This window comes from Lontra canadensis, unplaced genomic scaffold, assembly GCF_010015895.1.
Source record: "Lontra canadensis isolate GAN:19392208 unplaced genomic scaffold, GSC_riverotter_1.0 scaffold10, whole genome shotgun sequence".
Lineage (NCBI taxonomy): Eukaryota > Metazoa > Chordata > Mammalia > Carnivora > Mustelidae > Lontra > Lontra canadensis.
In genome coordinates, this window is record NW_022631004.1 from 23,496,600 (window position 1) to 23,513,599 (window position 17,000).

General features: G+C 49.3%; 1 pseudogene; it reads left to right on the forward strand.

The window, feature by feature from the left end:
• Nucleotides 1–272: 272 nt before the first annotated feature.
• Nucleotides 273–1,155, forward strand: LOC116866523 (annotated as a pseudogene).
• The last annotated feature ends 15,845 nt before the right edge of the window (nt 1,156–17,000 follow it).

The following is a 17,000-nucleotide window of genomic DNA, read 5'->3' on the forward strand; positions in this document are numbered from 1 at the left end:
CCAGCGACAGCCCACTCAAACAAAGTGGGGAAGGTGGCCAGCCTTCCTGATTCTATCCAGTCTTTAGGCTATAGAAAGGAGGGCTGTGCCCAAATGTGCTCCACTCCTGGCAGGTGAGGACAGGAGCTGCAGGGGGTCGGCCAGGGGAGGGCACCCGCAGATTTGCTTGGGAGCTCGGCACAGGGGGAGTGTTCCTGACTCCAGAATGCTGACTGTGGGGTTGGTTTCCTGCCTCTGAAACCTCAGGCTCCCCTTTGTATGATAGGGTACTGATGGCCCCCATCTCTGGGAGCAGAAGGTAGGGAGGTCCCACGAGCAGACTTGCTCAGGACAGGCTGGGAGAGTGGCTTTTGCTTAAAGCAACCTAGGGCCTGTCCCCTTGAAGAATGTGCACATGTCCATGGCCACCAGCTCTGGGGTCCTGCTGCCAGCCTCTGACAGTGACTCTCTTCCCACCTTGTCCCTCATCCCTGTAGAGAGGTGGTCTTCCTGGAGCTGTTTCTGCAGAGGGCAGAGAAGCCCATCATGATGAGACACAGAGTCACCTACTAAGTCATCACCGGCCAGTGGGCTGCCAGGCCCGTGTGCACCCCTGGGAGGTCTGGAGGGTGGTGGTCCTCGAGGTCCCTGGCACCCCACACTGGCAGGATTGTCCATGTCCATGCAGTGCATGGTGATGGTCAACTGCTTCTGTGAGCAGTCCTTCCTTTGTGAGGTAGACAACCTGGTGTGCGTGGATGTGGACATGAAGTTCTGTGATCATGTGGGCATGGAGATCCTGTTCGCCTTCTTTGGCACCCTGTACCCCAGTTTCTACTGGATGGCTCATGAAGACTTCAGCTCTCAGCACCAGCCACAGTTCCAGGCAACATCCCCAGTGACCAGGGCAATATTTACTACATTGGGGCCTTTTGTGGGGGGTTGGTAGTAGAGGTTCACCAGCTGACCTTGGCCTATCTCCAGGCAATGGGGGTCAACCTGGCCAATGGGATTGAGGTTGTGTGGTGTGATGAGAGCCACTTGAAGAGGTACCTGCTGTACCACAAGCCCAGCAAGATGCTATCCCCAGAGGACCTGTGGGACCCGTGGGGGCTGTGCTGCCTACCTGTCCTTCATGAAGAAGCTGAGATTCAAGTTGTGCCCAAAAATCACTAGAACATCCTGGACCCATGAGGGGATGTCACCGTCTCCATCAGAGGATGCTGTCCTGAGCAGAGCTGTCAGACCAGATTCCTACTTCTATTCCCTTGAGGGAGAACTTGGAGCCCAGCACTGCCCACCTGGGCATGTCCTGGGCACCCAGCTGCACCGGCACACAGGAGGCCTGCCTGGCAACACAAGGTCCTCTCTTTGGGGTCACTACATTTTGATAACTTCTGGGTCATTTGGAGCTGTGATGGCTCCAATTTTATGTTGGATGTTTTTCCCGTGTCAACGCTGAGCAGCCATCTTTTAAAAAAACAATCAAGGGGAAACGTTTTTTTCCTGGTTCTAGGCAAACACTGCCTGGTGGGGCTTAGAATGGTCCTGCAGCAGCCTAGAGCCAGGATGGCCTCTGGTTGGGTCTTCCCTCCCAGTCTGTGCACCTTGCCACGGCCATGGGGCTTCAGGGTCCAGGGTGCACTGAGCCACCTCTCAGACCTCCAGTCCCTTGACCACCAGAGACCATGGCCATGGCTGCTAACTCAGCCTCCAGGAACACGGAGCCCTCTGGGTTATATATAGTTCCTGCCTTGGTTTTATTTTTCTATTTTTTTTATTTAATTTAGTTTTTAAAATTTAAATTCATTAGCCAACATACAGTACATCAGCAGATTTTAATGTAGTGTTCAGTGATTCATTAGTTACCTGTAACACCCAGTGCTCATCACAACATGTGCCCTCCTTAATACCTGTCACCCAGCTACCCCATCTCCCCACACCCCTCCAATCTGCAGCCTTCAGCTTGATTCCTGGAGTCCAGAGTCTCTGATGGTTTGTCTCCTTCTCTGATTTCTTCCCATTCAGTTTTCCCTCCCTTCCCATGTGGTGGTCCACTCTATTCCTTATGTTCCACGTATGAGTGAAACCATATGATAATTGTGTTTCTCTGCTTGACTTTTTTCACTCAGCATAATCCCCTCCAGTTCCATCCATGTCAGTGCAAATGGTGGGTATTCATCCTTTCTGATGGCTGAGTAATACTCCATTGTATATATGGATGACATCTTCTTTATCCATTCATCTGTTGAAGGACATCTAGGCTCTTTCCACAATTTGGCTATTGTGGACATTGCTGCTATGAACATTGAGGTGCAAGTGCCCCTTTCAGATCACTACATTTGTATCTTTCGGGTATATACTCAGTAACACAGTTGCAGTGTAGTAAGGAAGCTCTATTTTTTATTTCTTTTTTTTAATTTTTTTATTTCTTTTCAGTGTACCAGAATTCATTGTTTATGCACCATACCCAGTGCTCCATGCAATACATGCCCTCCATAATACCCACCACCAGGCTCACCCAACCTCCCACCCCTCGCCCCTTTAAAACCTTCAGATTGTCTTCAGAGTCCATAGTTTCTCGTGGTTCATCTCCCCCTCCAGTTTCCCCCAACTCCCTTCTCCTCTCCATCTCCCCATGTCCCCCGTGTTATTTCTTATGCTCCCCAAATAAGTGAAACCCTATGATAATTGATTCTCTCTGCTTGACTTATTTCACTCAGCATAATCTCTTCCAGTCCCGTCCATGTTGATACAAAAGTTGGCTATTCATCCTTTCTGATGGAGGCATAATACTCCATAGTGTATATGGACCACATCTTCCTTATCCATTCATCCGTTGAAGGGCATCTTGGTTCTTTCCACAGTTTGGCGACCGTGGCCATTGCTGCTATGAACATTGGGGTACAGGTGGCCCTTCTTCTCACTACCTCTCTATCCTTGGGATAAATACCCAATAGTGCAATTGCAGGGTCCTAGGGAAGCTCTATTTTTAATTTCTTGAGGAATCTGCACACTGTTCTCCAAAGAGGCTGCACCAACTTGCATTCCCACCAATAGTGTAAGAGGGTTCCCCTTTCACCACATCCCCTCCAACACATGTTGTTTCCTGTCTTGCTAATTTTGGCCATTCTAAGTGGGATAAGGTGGTATCTCAATGTGGTTTTAATTTGAATCTCCCTGATGGCTAGTGATGATGAACATTTTTTCATGTGTCTGATAGCCATTTGTATGTCTTCATTGGAGAAGTGTCTGTTCATATCTTCTGCCCATTTTTTGATATGATTATCTGTATTGTGTGTGTTGAGTTTGAGAAGTTCTTTACAGATCCTGGATATCAACCTTTTGTCTGTACTGTCATTTGCAAATATCTTCTCCCATTCCATGGGTTGCCTCTTTGTTTTGTTGACTGTTTCCTTTGCTGTGCAGAAGCTTTTGATCTTGATGAAGTCCCAAAAGTTCATTTTCGCTTTTGTTTCCTTTGCCTTTGGAGACATATCTTGAAAGAAGTTGCTGTGGCTGATATTGAAGAGGTTGCTGCCTATATTCTCCTCTAGGATTCTGATGGATTCCTGTCTCACATTGAGGTCTTTTATCCATTTTGAGTTTACCTTTGTGTATGGTGTAAGAGAATGGTCGAGTTTCATTCTTCTACATATAGCTGTCCAATTTTCCCAGCACCATTTATTGAAGAGACTGTCTTTTTTCCACTGTATATTTTTTCCTGTTTTGTCGAAGATTATTTGACCATAGAGTTGAGGGTCCATATCTGGGCTCTCTAATCTGTTCCACTGGTCTATGTGTCTGTTTTTATGCTAGTGCCATGCTGTCTTGGTGATCACAGCTTTGTAGTAAAGCTTGAAATCAGGTAACGTGATGCCCCCAGTTTTATTTTTGTTTTTCAACATTTCCTTAGCGATTCGGGGTCTCTTCTGATTCCATACAAATTTTTGGATTATTTGCTCCAACTCTTTGAAAAATTCCAGTAGAATTTTGATCAGAATGGCATTAAAAGTATAGATTGCTCTAGGCAGTATAGACATTTTAACAATGTTTATTCTTCCGATCCAAGAGCATGGAATGGTCTTCCATCTTTTTGTGTCTTCTTCATTTTCTTTCATGAGTGTTCTGTAGTTCCTCGAGTACAGATCCTTTACCTCTTTGGTTAGGTTTATTCCCAGGTATCTTATGGTTCTTGGTGCTATAGTAAATGGAATTGATTATCTAATTATCTAATTTCCCTTTCTGTATTTTCATTGTTAGTGTATAAGAAAGCCACTGATTTCTGTACATTGACTTTGTATCCTGCCACGTTGCTGAATTGTTGTATGAGTTTGAGGAGTTTGGGGGTGGAGTCTTTTGGGTTTTCCATATAAAGAATCATGTCATCTGTGAAGAGAGAGAGTTTGACTTCTTCATTGCCAGTTTGGATACCTTTTATTTCTCTTTGTCTGCTTGCTGTTGCTAGAACTTCTAATACTATGTTGAACAAGAGTGGTGAGATGGGCATCCTTGTCGTGTTCCAGATCTCAGTGGGAAGGCTGTGAGCTTTTTCCCATTGAGGATGATATTTGCTGTGGGTTTTTCATAGATAGATTTTATGAAGTTGGGGAATATTCCCTCTATCCCTATACTTTGAAGTGTTTTAATCAGGAACAGATGCTGGATTTTGTCAAATGCTTTTTCTGCATCAATTGAGAGGATCATGAGGTTCTTGCCTCTTCTCTATTGATTTGTTCTATCACATTGATTGATTTGCGAATGTTGAACCACCCTTGCATTCCATGGATAAAATCCCACATGGTCATGGTGGAATCATCTTTTTAACATACTGTTGGATCCTATTAGCTAGGATCTTGTTGAGAATCTTGGCATCTATGTTCATCAGGGATATTGGTCTGAAATTCTCCTTTTTGGTGGGGTCTTTGCCTGTTTTGGGGATCAGGCTAATGCTGGCTTCATAGAAAGAGTCTGCAACTTTTCCTTCTGTTTCTATTTTTTTGAAACAGCTTCAGGAGAATAGGTATTATTTCTTCTTTGGATGTTTGGTAGAATTATCCAGGGAAATTGTCAGATCCTGGGCTCTTGTTTTTTGGGAGATTTTTGACCACTGCTTTAATCTCATTACTAGATATCAGTCTATTCAGGTTGTCAGTTTCTTCCTGGTTCAATTTTGGAAGTTTATAGTTTTCCAGGGATGCATCCATTTCATCCAGGTTGCTTAACTTATTAGCTAAAGACAACCTTGCTTAAGAATGCTTAGATCAACCAGAAAATCAAAGAAGAACTTAAACAATTCATGGAAACTAATGAGAATGAAGACACTTTGGTCCAAAACCTATGGGATACAGCAAAGGCAGTCCTAAGGGGGAAATACATAGCCATCCAAGCCTTCCTCAAAGAAATTGAAAAATCCAGAATACACCAGCTGTCTCTGCACCTTAAAGAACAGGGGAATCAACAACAAATTAAACCAACTCCACACACAAGAAGGGAAATAATCAAGATTAGAGCAGAGACCAATGAGATAGAAACTAGAGATAGAGTAGAATGCATCAATGAAACTAGAAGCTAGTTTTTTTTTTTAAAGAATCACTAAGATCGATAAACCATTGGCCAAGCCATTGAAAAGAAAAGAGATAAGGCCCAAATTAATAAAATTATGAATGAAAAAGGAGAGATCACAACTAACACCAAGGAAACAAACAATCATCAGAAATTATTATCAACAGGTTTTTTTTAAGATTTTATTTATTTATTTGACAGATGGAGATCACAAGTAGGCGGAGAAGCAGGCAGAGAGAGAGGAGGAAGCAGGCTCCCTGCTGAGCAGAGAGCCCGATGCGGGGCTCGATCCCAGGACCCGGAGATCATGACTTGAGCCGAAGGCAGAGGCTTTAACCCACTGAGCCACCCAGGTGCCCCAACAGTTATTTTTAATTTCTTGAGGATCTTCCACACTGTTTTCTAGGGTACATCACCACGTGCATTCCTAACAGTGTAAAAGGGTTCCCCTTTCTCCACATCCTCACTAACATCTGTCATTTCCTGACTTGTTCATTTTAGCCATTCTGACTGGTGTAAGGTGGTATCTCCTTATAGTTTTCATTTGTATTTCCCGAATGTTGAGGGATGGTGAACACTTTTTTATGTGTCTGTTGGTCGTCTGGATGTCTTCTTTGGAGAAATGTCTGTCCATGCCTTTGGTTTATTTCTTGATTGGATTATTGTTCTGTGGGTATTGAGTTTGGTAAGTTCTTTCTAGATTTTGAATACTAGCCCTTTATCTGATAAATCATTTGAAAATATCTTCTCTCATTCTGTTTGTTGTCTTTTGGTTTTGTTGACTGTTCTCTTTGCTGTGCAAAAGCTCAATCTTGTTGAAATCCCAAGTTCATTTTTGCTTTTGTTTCCTTCTCCTTTGGAGACATGTCTAGCAAGAAGTTGCTGTGGGTGAGGTCGAAGAGTTGCTCCCTCTGTTCTCCTCAAGGATTTTGGTGAATTCCTGTCTCACCTTGAGGTCTTTCATCCATTTGGAATCTATTTTTGTGTATCATATAAGGAAATGGTCCAGTTTCATTCTTCTGCATGTGGCTGTCCTGTGTCCCCAGAACCATTTATTGAAGAGACTGTCTTTCTTCCATTGGATATTCTTTCCTGCTTTGTTGAAGATTAGTTGACAGTAGAGTTGAGGGTCTATTTCTGGGTTCTCTATTCTGTCCCATGAATCTATGTGTCTGTTTTTGTGCCAGTACCATACTGTCTTGATGGTCACTGCTTTGTAATACAGCTTATGGTCACCTACCATGGTTGTAAGTGGTTATTTCTGTGCTGGCATTTGTGAAATGTGGGCACTCACTCAGTCTGGGTGCACATCCTGTTGAGATTCCTCAGTGCCCACTGGTGGGTCTGCACTTTGCCCTCATCTGCCTGCACTGCATCTTAGCAAGCATTCACTGAGTGCCTACTGTGAGCTCATTCACCAACAAGGGTCAGAGCAAGAGAGTGAGGACTAAGATACAGGACCCCTGCCCTCCTGGGACTTGCAATGGCCCCGTCCTCCTGACTCACCCTGTCCTCCTGACTCATTTCTTTCCTACTGTGGTTTAATTGACATACAACTGATAAGCATGTTTCAGGATAAAATTCAGTGGCAATAAGTACATTCACTGTTCTGCACCTGCTACCTACATCCATCACCACCACTTCTTCATCATCCCAAACTGAACCTCTACCCATGAGACCCAAAACTCCCATTCCCCCTCCCCAGCATCCAACAGCTCCTTCCACCTCTTTGAGTTGGAGTGCTCTCTGTCCCTCATAAGTAGGGTCCTCCAGTATCAGTCCTTTAGGGACTGGCTTATTTCATGTAGCTCAGTGGTCTCAGTTTCTGTCCCCATGACCCTGGATCTGACACACTTTGGTCCCAAAGGAATCTCTCAGCCCTCTCCTAAGTTGAGCCTCTTCAGTCCTCTCTGCTCCCCTCGTGTTCCTCCTCAGCCTGAAGATGATCCCAACCAATCTGCAGCTTTGAAGACCAATTCAGTCCAGAAATATACCCTGGGGGTCTGAGACAATCTGTCCTGTTCATGTCAGGTGAGTGTATACACATGCCCACTAGCTTGCCACCTGCTCCTCTCACAGATGTCCTCATCTTAGGAGAGGGAAACATCAAGTCCAGACCCTTGGATGTCTCTGTGACTTATTGCTTCCCACCAACTCACCAAGTAGTGAGGTGTCTACTGGAGGACATTCGATGTCCAAACCATTTAAAGGCATATGTGAGTCTCTACTGCTTAGGGAAATGGATAAGAGTTGGGGGAAGTGGAAACCAAGCAGAATCACTGGAAGAAAGGCTGAGTGAAGAGGAGCTTTAGGGGAGAAGGGCCTGGAAGCTCTGAACTATTCCCAAGCCCCTGGGACACTGCACGCATGGGCTGGGTGCCTGCTCACGTCAGACCTGAGAAGGCCCTAGGCTCTGCCCTCTGGTGATTGTCAGACTCAGCAAGTAGGAAGTGAAGGTCAAGGCAGAGTGCTAAGAGGCCTGGCTGGTGCTGAAGGTGTATCCTGACACCCACACATCCAGAGCCCTCCTCCCTTCTGCAAACACTGGAAGTTTGTTTTGTTTTGTTTTGTTTTGTTTTGTTTTTCTTTTTCTTTTTCTTTCTGAAGGAGGGCAGTTTCCAGATGTTTAAGGAAATCTCGTGTAATCATCATTGACCACTATATTCACAGACCAGACACTTCTGTAGCCACACATGACAAGGGATACAGATTTGACAAAATCAATTCAGGAAATGTCACTAAGCCAACAGCAGAACTGCAGTGAGAGGAGAAGCAGCAGTGAACCCTGGGGAGGGGAAGGACTGGTATTTGACTTGCAACATTACACTATTCACAGTGTCCCAAAGCGAAAGGCAAAGAGATGAGTGGTGGTGACACAGGAAAGGAATTTATTTCAGTGCAGCCAACACAGGAACTCAGAGAACTGGCATGGTCTCAAGATGCTGAAAACATCCCTGTGCTTTTCCATGAGGAAAATCTAGGACAAAGTTTGGTGGGGAGCTGCAGGGGGTCAGTAAAGTACTGGTCAATCATTGCCTTGGGGTCCATCATGCAGGGTCTTGCTGGCATCTAGGAGTGGTTATTGCTTGAGGGGTCATTTAGGTCCCTGCTGGGTCTTTGACTTGAGTTAACAGATGAGCCTGAAGGAAGGACATCATCAGTTAGGAAGTACAGATGAAGGTCAGAGGGCAGATGGGTAAAGGCCTCTTTCACTCCGAGAGCAAGGGAGCTCTGAGCCTCTGCTACACACCTTGCCCTGCTCATCACTTCTAGCTGCCTGGTCCTCAGTTCTGTCCTTTTGATGAGCTGGTCATCTGGTAAGTAACGTGTTTCTCTGAGTTCCAAGCAGACTATTCGAACCTGAAGAGGAGGTTGTGGGGACCTTCAATCTGTAGCCATAGCTTAGAAACACGGGTGACCTGTCTTCCCAGCCACTGGCTGACCACTAAGTTAACAGCACAGGATTCAGTGGCCACACACAGCAAAGAACACAGACTTAACCAAGTTAGTTCAGAAAAGTCACTAAGCCAACAGTAGCAACTATAGTGAGCAGCCATAATGAAGCCTGGTGTAGGGAAGGTCTGATACTCAGGATGCTTCTGTTATAATATTCATCATCACACCCTGGACTTGTCAGTGGGGCCACATCTGCCGGCTGGGGGTCAGGTAGCTTCCTACAAGTTCCACCTGCCTCTTCCTGGCTCCGCCAGCCATGAACAGCCCTTTGCTTCTTCCTAGCAGAGAGCAGTTTTAACCAAGGTTAGGAAAACAGGATGGGTTTTCCTATCTCCCCCTACAACCACCCCCTGTCCAGGGCTGCAAGAGAGGAAAGTTTCCTTCAACTACTCTTAAGGTCCCTGGCTGGGTCTGGAAATTGACAAACACAGATGAACAGGAGAAATGCTGGCCAAGTGTATTGATTTTTTTGGTGGTAGCCTCACATGAACATGGAGACCACCAGAGGCAACTGGAACGGATAGATCTTCTGCCTTTTAGACAAAGAAGGAATCAATATGTGAGGAATTGAGAGACACAGGGGTTTGGATTGGGGCTGGTAAATGATAAATAACTAACCAGGAAGATAAAGGTTAGTTTAACCAAGTTTGTTCCTATAGCCTTTGTGGCCCTAAATTCCATGACTCTGGTGATAAGCCTGTCCTCCCTGCAGTCTAGGCAGTGAAAGTGCCCCATGGGAGTATTCTGACCTGATTCAGGGAAGAGGGGCTGATGGATGGGGGATCAAAAGGAACTTTCAGCTTCTGCTCTATGTAAAATTCTTTCAGTTTCTATATTTAATATGCCAAGGGGCCAAATTGGGGGTAGTGTGTATTTACCTTTACTGGCCTGGTGCTGTACTCCATCTCCTCCTAGTATCCAGGACATTGAGTGGGCTGCTGTGGAGACTTCCCAGCCCTGGGGCAGCCTCTTGTCCCAGGAGATACCTGCCTTGAGGTGTCTTCCCACATGAGTGCCCTATTGCTAAGGGTGGCTGCCCCACCTCAGGGAGATTGGGTGAGAGCTGTAAATTTACTTCAAGAAACTGACTTCATTTCCTGGGAATGGGTACCTGGTAGTGGGATCATACAGGAGTTCTATTTTTAGTATTTTGGGGAAGCTCCATGCTTTTCCCACCATGGCTGTGCCAACAAAGGTCAATTCCAGATTATTTTACCTATAAACCAGAGATTTTTCAAGAACTTCTCTGGCAGAGAACATTTTAAGGCCTTGTGAGGTATCCCAACCTTAGGAACAAACCAGTAACTCAGAAACTATCAAAATCAAGAACTGGTTCTCCCTCTTCCATTTGTGGCTAGTACGCTAGCCTGTGGCTCGATCCCACCTCAGGCAGCTAAAAGGTTGACTGACCAGGTCAGCTGACCTGACCACTGAGATAGCTACTATTTCTAGAAATTCTTCGGGTGTGGCCAGGTTTCCCCACCTGTGCAAGATCAAGTTGGCAACCTCTGACAGTGGAGCCCAGGGTCCTCCAGGCATGGTCCCTCCCCCACCCCCCAGTACAGCCATGACACGGAGGGTTTAGGGGGACGGGAGCTGACCATAGGCAAAACCACCCAAGATTCCTACTGCCCATAACTGACCTTCAGATGCTCCTCAATTACTCCTGAGCCTCTGGTGTCTTCCTGGATCCCTGACCTGGCTATTTTAGGACAGCTTGTCCAGTCCTCACTTTCTGGGAGGGGAATTTGCTGGAGTCCACAGTGTGTCCTGCTGCCCCACCTGGATCGCTTTTTGAAGACACATTGTCTGGCCCGTTTGAGGACCCAAGACTGTGCGTCTGTGGCCTGGAGGTGTTCTGAGCAGAGCTGGTGGGATGGGAGGGCTATAAGGCACAGAGGCAGATTTCTAGAAAGCTATCGGTTCCGTAGCATCCTACCGTTTTTGAATCAAAGCCCTGAGATCTTTAAAATGCCAGCAATGTTACAGCATGGGCCAGAAAATCACATGTCTCTGTGCACCCAACACCATCGAAACTATTGGCCATTTCTTGCACTTGAGCTGAGCACAAAGGATTAAGAGTCAGGTCTTGAGGGGCAGTCCTAGGAGAGACTTTGTGTTTAGGGACAAAAGCCATCCAGACAAGCTTGTGCTATACCTCAGGAGGGGGCCTGTGTGGACCCCAGCTGCAGACAGTGCTGTCCGCTCATACTGCCTCAGCCCGCCCCAGCGCACTTGCTGCTGGAGGAGCACCTGTCCCATCCTCTCTGTGGAGGGCTCTTTCCTGCTCTAGCGGTGCCTCTTCCCCTGCCAGTCACCCAGTCTGTACCCAGTCTGCACCCAATCTGGAGGGTGGGTGCCCCAATGATCTCCAGCCTCGGGGGGCGGATCCAGTGCAGGTGGGATGTGGTCTCCAGCAGGCTTGAGCACCAGGACCCCACAGTGCTCACTCTCCTCCTGTGGGCTCACTGTGCCACGTCCTCTCTCAGGCTCCTTGGGCCCAACTCCTCTTCTGCTCCGGGACCACTCTTGGGCCAAGATCAAGACACTGGGACTGGGAACAGGACATCTGGACCTTCTGGACTCGTGCTTCCAGTGCCAGTGACATGGGCTGGCCTCAGAGATTCGTCAGATGACACCCAGGGCAGGAACATGCAGGCCATTGCAAGGGAGTTGGCAAGTGACCCCAGAGGGAGCACACAGGCCTTTCACAAAACATGGGGCTCATGGAACCCACTGTGGGATGTGGGCATCCAGCCAAGGAGCATGGGGAGTCATGGCGAGGGTGGCCCTGGAGACGGGAGGGGAGACCACCGAAAGATTGCAGAAAAGGCAGGAGACAAGGAAGATGATGGGAGAGAGCTTCCCAAGGAGGTTGATGGAAGGGTCAGAGTATCCCAGAGATCCTTGGGTCTCTGGAGATGTTAGCTGAAACGATGTCATTCAGTCAGAAAAGTTGTGTCACAAAGCCCCAGTCAATGCTGGATGATTTACTCTTTGTTGCTTCTAGGAATCGGTGGGTATGGATCATTAGATCTCATAGTGCATGAAGTTAAAGATATACTTACTTTTTGTCACTTTTCTGGACTAGATTTTTCTTGACGAAGTGCTAAGCATGGGTCTATCCATTCTTTTCTTTGTGCAACTGCCCTCTGTTTTCAGGAGCAGATTCCTGGTGCTCATCACCACTGTTAAGCCTAAGGACTGCTCCCTGTCACCTCCCACAGTGGACAAGACCACATAGGTTTGGAGATGCTCGCTGATGAAGTCCCCATGCTCAGTACAGAGATGGGACCCCAGATCTTCTGCTGAATGAGGGAGGGCAAGAGGGAGTGAGGATTGGAGAGAGGGAAGGAAAGGTGGGAGGGAGGGAGGATGAGAGGGGTAGAGGGGAGGGAGGGGAAGGAGGAAGGATATAAAAGAGTAAGGGAGGGAAGAGAGAGAGGGAGGGTGAGAGTTGGGGGGATGGGAGCGGGGAAGCAGGGAGGACGGGTTGAAGGGAGAGGGAAGAGAGGGGTTTAAGGGAAGGAGGGGTGAATGAATGATGAGGTGAATAAGTGAGGTAGAGAAGGAGGGAGTGAAAGAGCAGAAGTCCGGTCCATACAACAGGAGCCATTATTTGGGGTGAGGTCCGAGGGCATCATAGCCCAGGCCCTGGATGGTGGCACGGGGCACGTCCATCTGTCCTCCCAGTGCTGACCTTCCTTCTTGGCCCTCTGTCATCCTGGATCTTCTCCACCTCCCCTCAAACAATTCTGAATGTTCCTAGGATGGGATGGCAGGAGAGGGTCTCAGGAGGGGCTTTCTAGATCCTGTGCCCCAGAAGACACTGGACAGTCACTTCAGGGCATTCTATTATGAGGAATGGGACCAGGGATCCCATCCATCTCCTTGGGAATTAACATTGTGCCATTCCCTGCTCTGTCCACCACCACTGTGCTGAACACTCCTGTGAAAAAACATCTGAAAAACCACACCAGAGTTTCTGGGTGTGAGTCCCAGCCCAAGCAGGGCTAGGTGACAGGTGTACCTGCAGCCTGGGTTGGGGTTCTCCCAGACAGGGATGCCTGTCACGCTTCTCTCCAGGGGGTCTGCATTGGACCTCTGCCTCCTCACATTCTTCCCAGAGGTGCCAGTCCCCAGACCAGACACCTGCCAGTCTGAAGGTGACTAGCGCTTCCTCCATAGGGTTTCCTTTTCCAGAATCATTTCCCAGGAGCTCCTGCATCTCTGACACATGCTCCCCATGTGCCTATCCTCCCCCTTGCACTTACATGTGTTTAGTCTCTGTCTCTGTGGAACCCCACAACTTGGAGCATGGTTTGAACCAGAGGCAGGGGAAGCCTTTCTCTGGTCTTGGGTGTGAGCGATGCATTTGCCCTCTGTGGTGTGTCATCCGGCATCCAGCATTTCTCTGGTTTCTGTGTGGGCCACAGGAGGAACCAGGCTTGTGCTGTCTGGGGTCAGGCTGTAGTGTCTTAGCAGGAACAGGGGTCTCGGACCCAAGATTGTGCCCTTGATTCCTAAAGGGGCTTCTATGGTTATATCTCATCTGTAATCCACTGGCATTTCAATAACAAATAAGGGAAATTCTCTGTCAAATAAACAGGAACAAACAAACTAATTAACCTGAGTCCTCTTTGAAAATAGGTGGGCAGACACAAAGGCACCTATGGCCTGATTCCACATACAGGAAGCATCCACAATAGGTGAAGGGAGAGAGAGAGAAAGCAGCATAGTGGTTGCGAGAGCCTGAGCTGGAGGAGAAATGGGCAGGGAGGGCTTTTGGTTCATGGTCTCCTTTGGGGAAGGAGATATCCTGCAGCGATGTTCTGCAGTGTGGGGGCACAGCACTGGGAATAAACTCAATGTTCACAACGTGTTCAACTGAAAACAAGTAGTTTTATTTAAAACAAATGATAAACAGCATAGAGGACATAGAAAGCCACTATAACAGTTAATATGTACCAGAGAGAAAGAACATAGGGGGAGGGGACAAAACATTCTGGACAAAACCCAGGCCATCAGGGTCGGGGGCTAGAACTAAGGGTAATTGTACAGGGAGCTCTCCCTGCAGGGCTGTGGGTGCTGAATGTGGCTCAGAGATTACCGCAGGAGCAGGAGTAGGAGCAAGGATTGGGATAGGGGCAGGGACAGGAGCAGGGACAGTTGCAAGAGCAGGGACAGGGGCAGAAGAAAGGGAAGGACAGGGTCAGCAGTAGTGGCTGGTGCAGGATCCAGGGCAGGATCTGGCCCAGAGACAGGAACAGAATCACAGGCAGGGGCAGGGGAAGGTGAAGGAGCAAGGGGTAGGAGCTGGGGCAGGATCTGGGTCTGGAGCAGGAATGGGGGCACAGACAGGGGCAAGGGAAGGGGCAGGGTCAGAGAAAGGGGTAGGGGCAGGAGCTGGGTCAGGTGCTGTGGTGATGTCCGGTTCAGGATCAAGGGCAGCACTGGGTCTTTGACAGAAATAGGGACACAGGCAGGGGCAGGGAAAGGGACAGGGACAGGGTCTGGGTCTGAGGCAGGGGAAGGGTCAGGGCCAGGGGCAGGAGCTGGGTCAGGTACAGTGGTGATGTCTGGTGCACGAGCAAGGACAGGGGCTGGGTCTAGGGCAGGTATAGGGTCACATGCAGGGGCAGGGGAAGGGACTAAGACTCTCGCAAGGACAGGCAAAGGGGCAAGATCAGGGAAGGATCTGGGTCAGGGGCAAGAACAGGAGAATAAGCAGGGGCAGGGCAAGTGGGAACAGCTCTGGCAGGGGCAGCAGCAAGGGAAGGGGAAGTGGCAGGAGCAGGAGCAGGGGTGGGGCAGGAGCAGGTGCCAGCTCTTCCTGGACAGCGTCAGCAGCCTCTCTGTGGGCAGGTGCTAGGTCACCTACTGGCTCCTGGTCTCCTGCTGACATTGCTGTAGGCACCGTCCCCCACTCTCAAGCCATTGGCTCTAGCTCCACAGCTGGAGCAGCTGTGAGAGAAGAAATCTCACCCTCGTGCCTGCCTCTCCCTGTGCCTTTGCAGAGACAGAACACTGCCCAGGGCCTCCCAGAGAATCTGCAGCCAGGAGTGAACCCTCACTGGGAAGTCTCCCGACTGCAGTTCAACCCCGGATGCTCTGAACCTAGCCATTGGTCCTGGCGCCACAACAGTCTCTGGGGACTCCTCCCTGTGGGGCTCAGCACTGACCCATCCTCACACACCCACAGACATCCAGTCCCTGCCTTCTCACCCTTGGGCTCGGCCTCCATGGGCTCCAGATCCAGAACCACAGTCCAATGTAGTACCATCAGGCACAGCAGCCTGGGTGGTGTTGGAGGCCTTCCCAGGACTGGGGCTCCTGTGTCGGGAGGAGTGCGTGTCCACAAGCCTCCTCTCATCATCTGTGGTCTTCTGCAAAGACAGGGACTGAGCTGTCCTGGACACATCACAGCCCTGCCCAGACTTCCCCACCATCCTCCTGCCCAGTCTCCCTGCTGGTCCCAGATCAGACACAGACCTGTGCATGCACAGCTCTGCACCCAGAACAGTGACCCATCCCTGCAGGGCTCTCGGGATAAACCCTGAGCAGAAGGGCACAGTGCCGAACACCCCATTCCACCTAGCCAGCCTGGACCTAGGGTATGAACATGATCCCCCCACCAGGCATCTGACCCTGCTCCTGCTAGTGGCCTCCCCACCCTACATGAGGCCTCTTTCCACACACACAATTACACACACACACGGGGAGGGGACCTGGCGCTGCACAGGTCGATCAAAGCATGTGGGGTTGGGTGGCTGCCTCTGGGCCTCCCTGCGTCACCTTTTGGTCCTTCCAGCCAAATGGCCAGAGGTGTCCGGGAGCCCTGACATGACACCCCCGGGGAAGGAAAGTGTTGGCAGAGCGGGCTTTCCTCTGCTTCCAGCCTCTGGACTTTGGGATGCAACATGCAAACATGTTGTTCCTTCCAGTCCCTCCAACAAAATGAGCTAGGCAGGGGTCTGTCTCTGGAATGTGGGTGCCTGGTTACCTGGATTCCAAGTTCTGTTGGGCTCTATTGTCAGGGAAGTGAGGTTACCACTGCCTGAGGTCTGCTTACCAGACTTCCTCCTCACACCAGAGGCCCCAAGTGCTCTATGCTCTACCCGTCCCCAGGTGTTCTATGCTCACCCTCTACCCTATGCCCCATCCATACAGTGACACCTACCTACACAGTCCACCCACAGCCCCTGTGGGGACTGGATGCAGATGGTGTCCCAGCCGTGAGCATGCAGAGCTGGGTTCAGACCAGGTTCCTGCTCATGCACAGGGCTGTGACCCTGGACAGACCCTGTGCCTCTCAGGGCCTCCCCAGGCTCCCCCTCTGCACAGTGGAGTCTTCTGGCACCTACTTCGAGGGATGCCATCAGGAGTAGGATCGCCACATATGTTCTGTACCTGCTATCACAGGAGGCTGGTACACACACGTGGCAATGCAAGGATGATTGAGGGGCTGGGTGGAGCATAGAACACAGCTCAGAGTGGCCTGGATCTGCTCTGGGGTCCAGGCAAAGCCACCCTCCTCCTGCCTGTCTCTCCCAACCCCTGTAGGAAGGTTGCAGTGGACTGATTCCAACCTTGTCCTCTCGAGACACAGACTTCCAGGGGCTCCCATTAGGTTAGGGCCTTGTCCCAGAGCCTCATCTGTGCTCAGTGCTGGCCAGTCTCCACAGTGGTTCCCAGGGATTCCTGAATCCTGGTCACACAGCCCTGTGGACTCCCCTCCCGTCCAGGGTGGATGGCCTGTGTGACTGCGCTCTAAGGAGTAGAGTGGGGGGAAATGATGGTATGTGCTTTCCAACCTGATTGAGGGAAGTCTGTGACTTCTCCGGCTTTCCTCTTTTGTGTTCATTCTCTGTCTCTGTCTTCTTTGTGTGTGTCTGTGTCTCTCCAGGGGCAGGACCTGGGGGCTCTGAGGGCGATGTGAGAAACCTCAGAAGCCCCTCTTCTCCCCATTTCCCTCTCCTGTCCTGGTGCTTGGTTCCTTC